The sequence below is a fragment of the Mustelus asterias genome, chromosome 10 (assembly GCF_964213995.1).
Source record: "Mustelus asterias chromosome 10, sMusAst1.hap1.1, whole genome shotgun sequence".
NCBI lineage: Eukaryota > Metazoa > Chordata > Chondrichthyes > Carcharhiniformes > Triakidae > Mustelus > Mustelus asterias.
The window spans coordinates 115,901,561-115,917,397 of record NC_135810.1 but is presented as its reverse complement, the minus strand read 5'-3'; positions in this window follow the sequence as shown (position 1 = coordinate 115,917,397).

Genomic DNA, 15,837 nt, shown 5'->3' with positions numbered 1-15,837 from the left:
TCCACTCACATTGTCTGTACCTTTAAGACTTGATTACCTGTAAAGACTCGCATTCCAACCGTTATTTTGTAAATTGAGTTTGTGTCTTTATATGCCCTGTTTGTGAACAGAACTCCTACTTACCTGACGAAGGAGCAGCACTCCGAAAGCTAGTGGCATTTGCTCCGAAATAAACCTGTTGGACTTTAACCTGGTGTTGTGAGACTTCTTACTGTGTTTACCCCAGTCCAACACCGGCATCTCCACATCTTCGCTACAATGAACAGAGATTTGACTGAGAGCCAAATTCTCCATCCTCTCTTGCAGTCGCTGTGGGGTGTGAACGGCAGGAGAATTCCAGCCCTAGTTTCAAATGGGCTGGAGCACAAAAATGAATCTAAATTCAGCACCACCCAGAAAAGCGTGTTATAGCAAGATAAGAAAATGAGAGCAAAGACCTTCTTTTGGGACAGAGTGGAGCCAGCTTCACTTGCTCTTGACTGAATTGGGGGAGATGGTGGTGTTGTGGTTCATGACACCACACTGGCATTCCAAAAGCCCAGGTTAATGCTCGGGGGGGACATGGGTTCAAATCCCACCATAGCCGCTGGTGGAATTTCAATTCAGTCAATAAATAATAAAATTCAGTCAATGATATGGGCGGCACGGTGGCACAGTGGTTAGCACTGCTGCCTCACAGCTCCAGGGACCTGAGTTTGATTCCTGGCTTGGGCCACTGTCTGTGTGGAGTTTGCACCCGTGTCCTCGTGGGTTTCCTCCGGGTGCTCTGGTTTCCTCCCATGTCCAAAGATGTGCAGGTTAGGTGCATTGGCCATGCTAAATTGTCCCTTAGTGTCCCAGGATGCATAGATTAGAGGGATTAGCGGGGTAAATATGTGGAGTTGCCGGAATAGGGCCTGGGTGGGATTGTGGTTGGTGCAGGCTCGATGGTCCGAATGGCCTCTTCTGCACCATAGGATTTCTATGAAGTCTGGAAGTCTATGAAACTAGTCTCAGCAGTAGTGACCATGGAACAAAACTATCATTGATTGCTGTAAAAACCCATTTGATTCACTGATCCTCTTCAGAAACCTTCCATCCTCTGGCCTCCGTGTGACTCCAGTTCCACAGCAATGTGGTTGGCTGTTAAGTAGTCAAGCAAGCTGCTCAGTTCAAGAGCAATCAGAGATGGGCGCTAATGCCACAGTCAGGATGTCTACATCCCATGAATGAATAAAATAAAAATTATTTTAGTGCTATTGTTTATAGTTTAGCAGTCATAGAAACCCTACAGTGCAGAAGGAGGCCATTCGGCCCATCGAGTCTGCACCGACCACAATCCCACCCAGGCCCTACCCCCACATATTTACCCACTAATCCCTCTAACCTACGCATCTCAGGACTCGAAGGGGCAATTTTTTTTAACCTGACCAATCAACCTAACCCGCACATCTTTGGACTGTGGGAGGAAACCGGAGCACCCGGAGGAAACCCACACAGACACGAGGAGAATGTGCAAACTCCACACAGACAGTGACCCAAGCCAGGAATCAAACCCAGGTCCCTGGAGCTATGAAGCAGCAGTGCTAACCACTGTGCTACCGTGCCACACTGCAGACAAGGAAGAGAGTTCTCCTTTGTGATCTGTATATACAATGGACAGAATTTTCCCAAAATCTGGCAGCATCAGGTTCAGACTGAAAATCGGCGTGTATCTCTCCAGATGCACAGTTTCAAAACTTGTGCGTGGTGAGAAAAACCTGGGAGCTTTGTGAACTGTGAAGAGGACAGTGTTGAGCTTATAATGACGTGGATGAGTTGGTGGAACGGACAAAATGGGTTCAGATGCAGTTTAAATGTGAAGTGACTTATTTTAGGAACATGGAGAGACAATAGAAAATAAAGGGTACAATTCTAAAGAGGACAAAGGAGCAGAGGGATCTGGGTTTTTGATTTGATTTATTATTGTCACATGTATTCGTATTCAGTGAAAAGTATTGTTTCTTGCGCGCCATACAGACAAAGCATACCATTCATAGAGAAGGAAACGAGAGAGTGCAGGATGTAATGTTACTGTTATAGCTAGGGTGTAGGGAAAGATCAACTTAATGCGAGGGAAGTCCATTCAAAAGTCTGATGGCTGCAGGGAAGAAGCTGTTCTTGAGTTGGTTGGTAGGTGACCTCAAATGTTTGCATCTTTTTCCTGATGGAGGAAGGTGGAAGAGAGGATGTCCAAGGTGTTTGGGGTCCTTGATTATGCTGGCTGCTTTTCCGAGGTAGCGGGAAGTGTAGACAGAGTCAATGGATGGGAGGCTGGTTTGAGTGATGGACTGGGCTTCATTCACGACATTTTGTAGTTTCTTGCGGTCTTGGGCAGAGCAGGAGCCACACCAAGCTGTGATACAACCAGAAATAATGCTTTCTATGGTGCATCTGTATAAGTTGGTGAGAGTCGCAGGCTGCTGTTTGGGACCTGCGAGTAGTAGGTCTCTCTCTCTCTGTCACTCTCTCCAGAGGTGTTCTGGAGACTTGAGGACTGGTAGCCCAAGTACAAACACATGAACCTATGTGGTGCTAACTGATTTGAAGAGGAGCTTAAGTCTATAAGAGGAATATTGCTTGAATGGGAACTAATAGAGATAGGTTAGCAGTTAAGAATTGCATCTTGTCATATTTAAGTATTTCAATTGGTAAAAATTGAGCCAATACATTCATTAACATTAAACTGTATTGTTAAAATTAAGTTTGTTTTGATAAAATCTTCCAAGTGCATCTCGTTTGGTTGCATAACATACTTTGAGGTTTCTGATCTATACCTTAACAATTTATAATAAAAAATATTTTGTAAAACAAGTTGCAAGAAGTGTTGCACACATAATTGTACTCTGGAAGTATAACTATTGATTCCTTTCTGAATACTCTAATACACACGCAAGTGTGCATGCACACACACACACAAATGCACACACACACACATAAACACAAACAAAAGATAAAGAGAAAGGGTCGCTGTAGAGCGATGTTTTAGAGGATAGGCTTTATGTCATAAAGGATAATGTTCAAGAGTTTTGATGGGGTTGATCTGGAGTTCCCTTGTGTGAAGACCCAGCAGATACCTAGAGGTTTTCCGGTGTGGAGGAGAAACAAGTCTCCCAGTCTCAGCTTCTCAGGTCTCCAAAGGCAAACAGGTTATTCTCGGATGAGGATTTTCTGGCAGCAGGTTAAAACACACACACAGAATTTCAGGCAAGGCAGCAAGAGAATGAGTTAGAGGAACTTTCCCTCTCAGCTATTCCCCAAAACGCACCGATTTCAAAACAATGGGGCAAATTCTACTATCCCACCTGCCTCAGGAATCGGAGAGGGTGAGGGACAGACAATGGAAAGGTCCGTTGACCTTGAACAGGATGCTCCAGTTTTGGGGGCAAGTGAGGCCGGAACATCCCGCCCAACATGTCTAAAACTTAAAGCTTGTCTCTGTCATGAGATTTCCAGTAAATCACTAGCCTTTGCCAGTTTCCTCACCATCAATTAAGGTGATTACAGTTCAAAACATCAAGTAACATGCTGGTCAGGTGATTCTTTGAAAGATGTATGCTTGTTGACAGCTCCAGGGTGAACTTGTGACCTTTAGAAAAAAAATTCCAGGTCAGCATCCAAGTGTCCAGATAATGCAATGTTTTTCCATATTTCCCAAGAAAAATCTAGTTTGGAAAGATATGACTGTAACATTAGCTTTCCAAAGAATTGAGGGCTTAAGTCAAATATGGTGAATCCTACAATTAGAAGGCGTTTGAAAAGGTCCCTCATAAAGAGTGACAAATTTAAACTTGAAATTGTGAATTTTCAAGGAAATGGTGCAGGCATGTATAAGAAATTATACATTCTTATATATGGCGGCACGGTGACAGGGTGGTTACCACCACTGCCTCACAGCACCGGAGACTGGGGCTCGATTCCCAGCTTGGGTCACCGCCTGTGCGGAGACTGCACGTTCTCCCCATGTCTGCGTGGGTTTCCTCTGGGTGCTCTGGTTTCCTCTCACAGTGCTGGTTAGGTGCATTGGCCACGCTAAATTCTCCCTCAGTGTACCCGAACTGGCGCCAGAGTGTGGTGACTCGGGGAATTTCAGAGTAACTTCATTGCAGTGTTAATGCAAGCCTACTTGTGACACTAAGAAGAAAGAAACTTAAATTGACTGATGGGTGGCAAGAAATAGGCACTGGTTGTAGGAATAATGATGGATTGGCAAGGTGTACTGGATGACACATCCTAGATAGGATTAGGACCATGGCTGTCCCTTACCAATGGATGGGAAATCATGAATAGTAATACCATGATTGATGAGCATGTTCTGCCAATGGGCTACGTTCCAGGACAGGGGTAATGCATTCATAAAACTGAACCTGCTGTGTACAAAGGCTTATTTGACGAGCAATATAAATAAGATTGATAGGATTCAAAGACATGCTGCATGAATCAGTATGGGGAATGCACCAGCCTCACATTCCTGATTAAAGGTTTAGAATGGGTCTCAAAGGAGGGAGACAAATAGACTGACCATCCCTTCACCAGATTCCCTTTATTTTTCATTGTTAATTTCATTCATGGAAGATGGGAATCACTGGCTGGCCAGCATTTATTGCCCATCTCTAGTTGCCAAGGGCAGTTGAGAGTCAACCACATTGCTGTGGCTCTGAAGTCACATGTAGGCCAGACCAGGTAAGGATGGCAGATTTCCTTCCCTGAAGGACCATCGACAATGGTTCCATGGCCATCAGTAGATTCTTAATTCCAGATATTTTTTATTGAATTCAAGTTCCACCAGTTGCTGTGGTGGGATTCGAACCCGGGTCCCCAGAACATCAGCTGAGTTTCTGGATTAATAGTCTAGTGATAATACCACTAGGCCATCATCTTCCCACAAACTCATTCACAAACTTATCTCCGCTCCTAAGAGTGCTAAAGTCAGAATTGGAGTGTCAGTAGCCCTGATGCCCCTTTATATATATATACTATATATATTTATATATATAAACTCCCTGATTGGGCAGGCAACCATTACCTCCATCAGGGAGCTCATACTCCAAGAGGCCAACCTCATGGGCCTCGTTGAGGTCAGTACAATTCTCATATAAATGTAGATGGAATATGGTGGAATTAATTGGTGGAATTAGTCTGTGATAACAATCCAACGAAAGCAGAAACAGAAGTGGCCCTGCGCTTTACCATAGCCTCATTATAACTGTTGGAAGTGTCTCTATGTTGACAAGTATTTGACTTAGCACCTCATTATCTCAACAACCTCTTCGGGTTATTTGAAGATCCGAAAAAGAACAAGAAATAAGTGACAGTCTTTCCCTCTCAGTCTATTTATTTGTAACCAGTCATGATTTGTTGGAATGTTTAACCGGTCTTTGTTGTCTCTCGTGTGCCAGATGCACAGGAGGCACAAGTCTTTTGTCAACAGTTAGAACAGGCAAATTGTTATTTGACGCATTATCATTTTATTGCTGGGAGACCACCATTCTACCCTGCACAGCCGAGAGTGGACATTGACAACAGCTACTAAGACCCTGATAATAATGGGAAGCGGGGAGACAGCGGGTGAGGTTAACGAGGAGGCTAGGAAACTCAGGAGGTCTGAGAAGTTGTGAAGCTCAGAGGCCAGAGCCAGCAAGGAGTAAAAGATTGAGAATGGGGGGAGTCATAAATTGAGGAATGGGGGAAACCGGGTTAATTGGGGATCAGGGAGTTTGATCGGGTGAGGAGTCATTTTTAGGGCAGAGTGGATTTACAATGGTAAAGACGGAAGCAGGGAGGCTTGATGGGCCAGAGAGTAGGGTAGTGGTGGTGGGTGGGGGGTGGGGGGAGGGATGCACTTTTGTTCCTCTTGGCCCACAAGCAGTGCTGAAAAGTCCATTTACCTTGTCTATTTTGCCATTCATACCTCCCATTAGTTGCTAGGTCCGCGGAGGTCCAACATAGAATCACAGAAATCCTACAGTGCAGAAGGAGGCCATTCGGCCCATCGGGTTTACACCAACAACAATCCCACCTCGGCCTTATCCGCATAACCTCACATATTTACCCGTGCCACCCAGCAGCCCGGCTGGAAAGAGTTAAATCTGAAACAGATGTAAAACCCTCACCACACCACCTGGTTAAAGTACGCGAGTGACCAAACTACCAACAAAGAGCGGGTGTGTTATTTGCCCCTCAACTCAACTCCGTTAACACTGGAAATGGGGCGTGTTGGAGGTGAATTGGGGCAGGGTTTTCCGGTTTAATTATTTTAATGCTCCTCTGCCTCCAACGTTGTTTGTGGGCTAAAATCCCCCCCCAACCCCTTCCACAGAATAAGACTTCACTGATGGACGGTGGATTTTGTTAGTTCCCGCTGCTAAAGTCGTCAATCAGGTGTCTTGAGAGATCACTTTGACCAGGGCAGGCTCACAAAGAGACAAGATACATCTCCTTCTATTAGCCTGGAGGATGCAATTTCTCAGCTCTTGGTCACCGGTGACTCCTCATTTACTTTATGTCAAGGCCTAATGTACTGGATATAATGTTTGTATTTGCCCATCTGCTTCTCGCAAGGTCAGAACATTTTTTTTTTGAAAAGTACGTAGCTGGAGACAATAAAAATTGGGAGACTGACATAAAGCAGCCAGCTTGCTTACATTGCTTGACATTGTTGTCACTGTGCATTTTATTCATGGCCCAGTCTCCTCTCGCTGCCTAACAGCATTGTCTATAGCATGAATTCGCTCAGAGGAGACGTGCCAGAAACAAGCACTCATTGCGAGAATAGATCAGAGCTGTTTCATCTCTGGAAATTTAAATTGGAACCAAGCACATGCTGTGTTAAGATGATTAGCACATCGATTATTATCTAGTTACCTGAGCAGTCATATTAAGTCAAGAAATATAACAGTGCACTGTATTCCCCATGTGTATCTCTACACTTCATTCCGCTCTTCCCCGCTATCTTTTGATACATTTTTAAAATTATTTGTGGCATATGGGCGTTGCTGGCTGGCCGGCATTTATTGCCCATCCCTAGTTGCCCGAGGGCAGTTGAGAGTCAACCACATTGCTGTGGTTCTGGAATTGCATGTAGGCCAGACCAGGTAAGGACGGCAGACTTTCTTCCCTCAAGGACATTAGTGAACCAAATGGATTTTTCTGACAAACAATGGTTTATGGTCATTAGTAGATTCTTAATTTTTTATTGAATTTAAATTCTACCACCTGCCGCGCTGGATTCGAACTCTGGTTCCAGAACATTAGCCGAGTTTCTGGATTAATAGTCTAGTGATAATACCACTAGGCCATCGCCTGCCTAGTTTGAGTATTAGCCCTTAGATTAGACCTGAATTGGAGCAATTTTGACCCAATGCATTGTCATGTCCGTAAGATATGTAAGAGATCATAACTGTTTAAATCAACTGCACTGTTTTGCTTATTTAAAAAATGGACCTTGTTAAAGTAAAATATGGCTCCCACAGGTCACCTGATTCACAAGTTGGCTGCGGTTTCTGGAAATTCCCAACAGCATTTACAGGACAAAAGCTTAACCCTCATCCTTGTGGAATCTCTCTCCTCTCTTTGTGAGGACACATTGCAATCAACAAACCCAGGATCAGCAGATGGCCTGTCTCCCCAGCCTGCTTCAAGAATAAATGGAGAGCCATAGAAGCCCATTATAGCCGTGGAAGCTCTAAAAGCCACCATCTATCTCCCAAGGTGAAAAATGGATTTTGACCAGAGGCATACAAACTACTTGCGTGGGTCTCTTCCAGGTGTTCAAGTTTCCGCCCACAATCCAAAGGTACGCAAGTTAGGTGGATTGGCCATGCTAAATTGCCCTTAGTGTCCCAAGATGTGTGGGTTAGGTGGATTGGCCATGCTAAATTGCCTCTTAGTGCCCCAAGATATATGGATTAGTTGGATTAGCCATAGCAAATGTGTGGGGTTATGGGGATAGGGCAGAGGAGAGGGCCTGGGTAAGATATTCTGTCAGTTGGTGCAGACTCGATGGGCTGAGTGGCCTCTTCTGCACTGTCGGGATTCTATGATTCTACGATTAATGGGCAACATCACATTTCCTAAGCTTCTGGCCTTTTCAAAGTTTTAATATGACATTGCCAGATTTGCAACTCAGGCTGCTGTTTAAACTCTACCCTGAAAACACCACAGCAGGACTCCAAGCTGACCAATAGCCTGCATCAAGTCCAAGTCTCCTTGGAGCCTGTTTCTCTGAAAGACTCCTGCCACCTCCTGCCTACCTTGCTCCAGCATCATCAACTTTAAATGAATTCTGGAAATCCTGTTCCAACTAGCTGAAGCTGTCTGAACCATAGCTCCTCCATGAAGGAACCCAGACTGCACTTTGACTTTCCAAACACTAGCAATCATGTTAACCGATATCCCAATCTCTGGTGCCTTTCCCTTTAAGTTATTCGTAGTTATAAAAACACCTCTTTCCTTTCTTCTTATTGTGCACGCGTGTGTGTGAAGTTGTGACCATTCCCCGGGTTTGAATGTGTGAATAAACTAAATTTCTGATTTACCTCTCAAGAGAGTTTTCTGCGAATCAGTTCAAAGGTTGACCTCACAACCAGAGTGCTTGGGGAAATATGCCACAGCTGGCTGTGGCTGTCACTAGGCCAGCATTTGCTGCCCATCCTTAATTGCCCTTGAACTGAGTGTCTTGTTAGACCATTGCTGCAGGGGTTTGGAGTCGCATATAGGCCACATGTCCTTCCCTAAAGGGGCATTAGTGAACCAGATTTGTTTTAAATCAGAATCAACAATGCTTTCATGATTATGGTCTTCAGACTTGCAATTGCTGGTGAATTCAAATTTCACCATCTGCCGTGGTGGGATTTGAACACAAGTCGCTAGAGCATTGTACGAGGTGTTGCCAGAGTAGAGAATGAAACTAGAGAATGAAACTAAAACATCACAATGGGGCGGCACGGTAGCACAGTGGTTAGCACTGCTGCTTCACAGCTCCAGGGACCTGGGTTCGAATCCCGGCTCGGGTCGCTGTCTGTGTGGAGTTTGTACACTAACATAAGAACATAAGAAATAGGAGCAGGAGGAGGCCATCTAGCCCCTCGAGCCTGCCCCGCCATTCAATAAGATCATGGCTGATCTGAAGTGGATCAGTTCCACTTACCCGCCTGATCCCTATAACCCCTAATTCCCTTACCGATCAGGAATCCATCTATCCGTGATTTAAACATATTCAACGAGGAAGCCTCCACCACTTCAGTGGGCAGAGAATTTCAGAGATTCACCACCCTCTGAGAGAAGAAGTTCCTGCTAAACTGACCCCCCCTTTATTTTGAGGCTGTGCCCTCTAGTTCTAGCTTCCTTTCTAAGTGGAAAGAATCTCTCCACCTCTACCCTATCCAGCCCCTTCATTATCTTATAGGTCTCTATAAGATCCCCCCTCAGCCTTCTAAATTCCAACAAGTACAAACCCAATCTGCTCAGTCTCTCCTCATAATCAACACCCCTCATCTCTGGTATCAACCTGGTGAACCTTCTCTGCACCCCCTCCAAGGCCAATCCTCCCTGTGTCTGTGTGGGTTTCCTCCGGGTGCTCCGGTTTCCTCCCATAGTCCAAAGATGTGCGGGCTAGGTTGATTGGCCATTCTAAATTGCCCCTTAGTGTCCCAGGATGCATAGGTTAGAAGGGTTAGTGGGTAAAATATGTAGGGATATGTGGATAGGGCCTGGGTGAGATTGTGGTTGGTGCAGACTCGATGGGCCGAATGGCCTCTTTCTGCACTGTAGGATTCTATTCTATGAATGACATCACCATCAACTCATGCGACCAGTTCTTAAAGCAATCATGCAACCATTTAAATATATAATGCTCTTTCTGGGAGCCAGCTCTGTGAAAATTGGCTGTTGTACCTCTAATAACGCAACAGTGATTACACTGAAACAGCGGCTCCATTGATGATAAAATACTTTGGGATGTCCTGAAGTCATGAATGACACTAATATAACTGCAAATCTTCATTTTCTTCCAAGATTATTAGGCAGAAAAAGGCTCTTCTCCTTACGCACGTAGAAAGGTGTCTTCCAAATATTTGAATCCTCCAATTACAAAAAAGAATGAAACAGCAACGAGCTTCAACACTAGTCGAAGAAAAAGGGCGACGTGGTGGGAGTATAGGCTCAAGGTTGTGCAGTGAGATTTAAACCCACAACCTGTGTCACTCCAGTGAGTGTGCTGAGCCACATCTGACATGTTAAACTGATGATTCTTTTAATGGATTTCTGTACACTGTCAAAATCGATGCTGATTAGGAACCTAATCTCTGATTGCACTGACACAGCTATTTAAGGCGTCTGAGGGAAACGTGTGACTATTCCCTCTCCCTTTGGAGTATTTCATTTACTGAGGTTAACTCTTACAAAGCACATCAACAAACAAAAATAGCAACATCAACGGAATGTTCGCTCATAATTTCATTGAAGGAGCGAATATTTACCAGTCTTGCTGTGCAATTACTTTTTCATAACTTCCTCTCTCCCGTAGCCTAAAATAAAACCAGAAGGAACAGCTTAAAAGAGAATAAATATCTGAAAATCAAAGTTTGGCCTGTTCTGTTTACATATATCAGCTTCTGTAACTAAATACTGATATGCTATGAACTGCTTTTGGGATGTGGGTCTTGCTGGCTCGGCCAGCATTTATTGCCCATCTCCAGCTACGCTTCAGAAGGGGGTTTGAGGAAACTTCTTCAGCTGTTGCAGTCCATGTGGCGAAGGCGCTGCCTCAGTGCTTTCAGTAATGGTGGATCATTGGTGATATCATTGGGCTAGTAAGCCAAGGGCCCGAACTAAGGGTGGAATTCTCCAGACATCCCCACAGCGGGAAGAGCACTGATCCCCACAGTACCCCACTAGTCAGCGGTTGCCACTTGGAAAGAGACATGTTTATTCCTATTCCTTGTTTCCTGTATGCCAAGCAGTTTCCAATTCATCTCAATACATCAGCCCCAATCCCACTGCTTTAATTTTACATGCCAATCTCTCATGCGGGACCTTGATGAAAGCCTTCTGAAAGTCCCAATCAACCACACCCACTGGCTCCCCCGTATCAACTTCAAGATGGCGCCAGAGCGAGGCGACTTCTCGCAAGCTGTGCCCAGCATACCTTCTAATTCCAAAAGAGAAAACGCTGGAAAATCTCAGCATGTCTGGCAGCATCTGTAAGGAGAGAAAAGAGCTGACGTTTCGAGTCCAGGTGACCCTTTGTCACTTTGATGAACAAAGGGTCATCTGGACTCGAAACGTCAGCTCTTTTCTCCCCTTACAGATGCTGTGAGACCTGCTGAGATTTTCCAGCGTTTTCTGTTTTGGTTTCAGATTCCAGCATCCACAGCAAATTGCTTTTACCTTCTAATTCTATCTTTTACTCTCATTCCATGCTTCTAAAACTTCATTCTAACTCTTTTAAACTCTCTAACAATGCGTTAATTCAATTTCTTACAGATTTAGATGACTGTAACGCTACATTTTGCACTTACTCCTTTCCTTCTCTATGAACGGTATGTTCTGTCTGAAAAGTGAGCAAGAAACAATATTTTTCACTGTATACTAATGCATGTGACAATAATAAATCAAATCAAATCAAATCAAATCAACTCTACTCATTACATTCTCGAAGAATTCAGGTGTAATTGTCAAGCATGATTTCCTTTCCGTAAATCCACGCTGACTCTGTCCGACCCTGCCACTGTTTTCCAAGTCGTCGGCTATTAAATGTTTTATGATGGACTCTCGCATTTCCCCCACTCCTGACATCAGGCTGACTGGTCTATGATTCCCTCTGTTCTCTCTACCCCCCTTTTTAAATAGTGGGGTCATATTAGCTACCCTCTGTGGTGGACTTCAGTTGTGCTTTTGTCCTACTTGGACCACCGTTGTGTGTTTGTCATGCCTGGGCACATCCCCTGCCGGCTCGGCTCCTCCCCTTGTCACCGAGTATAAAGGTGGCTGTCTCCTCCCCCTTGTTCAGTTCGGGTCGGTTACCTGTTGGGATGTGCTCCTGATTCTGTTATGAATAAAAGCCTACAGTTGTATTGGCACACAAGTAGTCTTTTGCCTAATTGATAGCGCATCACCCTCCAATCCATAGTAAATGTTCCCGGGTCCATAAAATCTTGGAAGATAACAACCACCAATGCATCTGCTATTTCTCTTCCTTAAGTATTCTGAGATGTAGATTATCAGGCCCTGGGGGTGTTTTGGCCTTCAATCCCATCAATTTCCCCAACACCATTTTCCTACCAATACTGATTTCCTTCTATTCTTCCTTCTCACTAAACAAAGAACAAAGAACAGGAACAGGCCCTTCGGCCCTCCAAGCCTGCACCGATCATGATGCCCGCCTAAACTAAAACCATATGCACTTATGGAGTTTGTATCCTTCCATTCCCATCCTATTCATGTGTTCGTCTAGTTGCCCCTTAAATGTCGCTATCGTACCTGCTCCCACCACTTCCCAGACATTCACCACCCTCTGTGTAAAAACATGCCTCACACATCTCCTCTATCTCCCCTGATAAAAGTGTACAAGATTATGAGAGGCATGGACAGAATGGATAGTCAGAAGCTTTTTCCCAGGGTGGAAGAATCAATTACTAAGGGGCGCAGGTTTACGGTGCGAGGGGCAAGATTTAAAGGAGATGTACGAGGCAAGTTTTTTACTCAGAGAGTGGTGGGTGCCTGGAACTCGTTGCCTGGGGAGGTCGTGGAAGCAGATATGATAGTGATTTTTAAGGGGCATCTGGACAAATACATGAATAGGATGGGAATAGAGGGATATGGTCCCCGGAAGGGTAGGGGGTTTTAGTTCAGCCGGGCAGCATGGTCGGTGCAGACTTGGAGGGCTAAAGGGCCTGTTCCTGCGCTGTAATTTTCTTTGGTTCTTCTTTGTTCTAAACTTTTCCCCACGCACCTTAAACCTATGTCACCTAGAACTTGGCTTTTCCAGAAAAAAGCATCTACTATCCACTCTGTCCATGCCACTCATAATTTTGTAAACATCTATCAGGTCGTTCCTCAACCTCCTTTATTCCAGTGAGAACGAGCCAAGTTTATCCAACCTCTCCTCATAGCTAATACCCTCCAGGCCGGGCAACTTCCTGGTAAGCCTCTTCTGCACCCTCTCCAAAGCAGCCACATCCTTCTGGTGGTGTGGTGACCAGAATTGTACACAATGTTCCAAATGAGGCCAAACTGAGGTTCTGTACAGCTGCAGCATGACATGCGAATTTTTATACTCAATGCCCCGACCGATGAAGGCAAGCATGCCGGATGCCTTCCTGACTACCTTATCCACCTGCGTTGCCACTTTCAGTGATCGGTGGACATGTACGCCTAGATCTCTTTGCCTGTCAATATTCCTAAAGATTCTACCATTTACCGTATAATTCCTGCATGCATTGGACTTTCCAATTTGCATTACCTCACATTTGTTCGGATTAAACTCCATCTGCCATTTCTCCGCCCAGGTCTCCAACCGGTCTATATCTTGCTGTATCCTCTGCCAATCCTCTTCACTATCTGCAACTCCACCAACTTTTGTGTCATCTGCGAACTTACTAATCAAACCAGCTACATTTTCCTCCAAATCATTTTCCTCCAAATCATTTATCCTCAGGGTGAGAGGGGCGAGGTATAACTCAGATATCAGAGGGACGTTTTTTACACAGAGAGTGGTGGGGGCCTGGAATGCGCTGCCAAGTAGGGTGGTGGAGGCAGACACGCTGGCATCGTTTAAGACTTACCTGGATGGTCACATGGGCAGTCTGGGAATGGAGGGATACAAACGAATGGTCTAGTTGGACCAATGAGCGGCACAGGCTTGGAGGGCCGAAGTGCCTGTTTCCTGTGCTGTACTGTTCTTTGTTCTTTATATACTACGAACAACAAAGGTCCCGGAACTGATCCCTGTGGAACAGCCTTCCATTCAGAAAGGCGCCCTTCTACTACTTCCCTCAGTCTTCTGTGCCCAAGCCAGTTCTGTATCCATCTTGCCAACTCTCCTCTGATCCCGTGTGACTTCACCTTCCGTACCAGTCTACCATGAGGTACCTTGTCAAAGACTTGTGATCCCCAACATTTCTCGTGCATTATTTGTGCCCTCCTTTGTGAAGACAGAACTAAAGTTAGTATTTAGTTGGTTAGCCATTTTCTTTATTCCCCGTCATAAATTCCCCTGTTTCTTACTGTATGATGTGGAGATGCCGGCATTGGACTGGGGTAAACACAGTAAGAGTTTTAACAACACCAGGTTAAAGTTCAACAGGTTTATTTGGTAGCAAATGCCATTAACTTTTGGAGCGCTGCTCCTTCGTCAGATGGAGTGGAAATCTGCTCTAATGGCATTTGCTACCAAATAAACCTGTTGGACTTTAACCTGGTGTTGTTTAAAACTCTTACTGTGTCTTACTGTCTGGGACACACATTCATCTTCACCAATCCTTTTCTTTACATACTTATAGAAGCCTTTACAGTCAGTTTTTACATTCCCTGCAAGCTTACTCTTGGGTCTTACTTTCCCCTTCCTAATCAAACCCTTTGTCATTCTTTGCTGACTTCTAAACTGTTCCCAATCCTTGGGTCTGCTGCTTTTTCTGGCCAATTTGTATGTCACTCCCTTGGATCTAACACTATCTCTAATATCCCTCGTAAGCCATGGCTTGGTCACCTTTCCTGTTTTACTTTTATGTCAGAGAGGTATGAACAATTGCTGCAGTTCACCCATGTGCTCAAGAATATTTACCATTACCCATTCACCGTCATCTCTTTAAGTTACATTCCAAATCTATCATTGCCAAATCATGCCTCATACCATCATCATTTCCTTTATTTAGATTCAGGTCACTAGCCTCAGAATCAAAAACATCACTCTTCATCCTGATGAAAAGTTCCATCATGTTATGATCGCTCATCCCTGAGGGGCCTCACACAATTAGATTACCAATTATTTCTTTCTGATTACACAATACCCAGTATGGTCTATTCTCTAGTTGTAGATGTTTCCTCGGAAGGAACTCTTCAAATGCAGACAATAATAATATGACAAAACTTACTCCAACTTATAAATCAAAGGAAGGGTTTAATAAAGAAACTTCATTACTCCAGACTTGGGGCCACACCATGGGCCAATCCAAGCTCCTCACAATTCCCAACAGGTTCTTATTTAGAGTGAGTCAGCTGATCAGCTGACCATCACATCATTCTGCAATTGGTTCCATGGTTTACTGGGTCAGCTGACTCTTATAACATGTTACCATTGATCACATTACATCCAATACAAAGTTGTCACCAGTTACATTCTACCAGTAAAGCAGAAACCCACGCCCTCCACCAACCCAGGGACACGCACCTTGGTGGGTATTTTTTCCAGTTTAGGCAGGGTCTCAGATGCTGGTGGCCATATCTCTGCAGCAGGAGAAGCAGGGTCAGCCAAGCTCACCAGCACTCGCAGGGCAGCTGGGGAAGGGAAGGGTTTACTCCTGGTGACAATCCTCTGAAATCAGCCTTCCAAGAGCAACAAGAGACGGTGGTGGGGGAAGCGGGTGGGGTTGGGGGGTCGGGGGGGGGGGGGGGGGAGAGTGAATGAGACAGAGATGTCAGAAGCCCACCAAAGGGTGGCATGCGAGGTGGAGGAGACTGCCTGCCCGCTGGCTGATGAAGTGGTGCTGACCTGTGCAAGCATGGAGGTCTCCATGGGGAGGATGGAAGTGTCCATGGAGAACCTGGTCCAGCATATTCTGCACTCCATCGCTGCAGCCATGGGTGAGTTTCTGCAGTGGC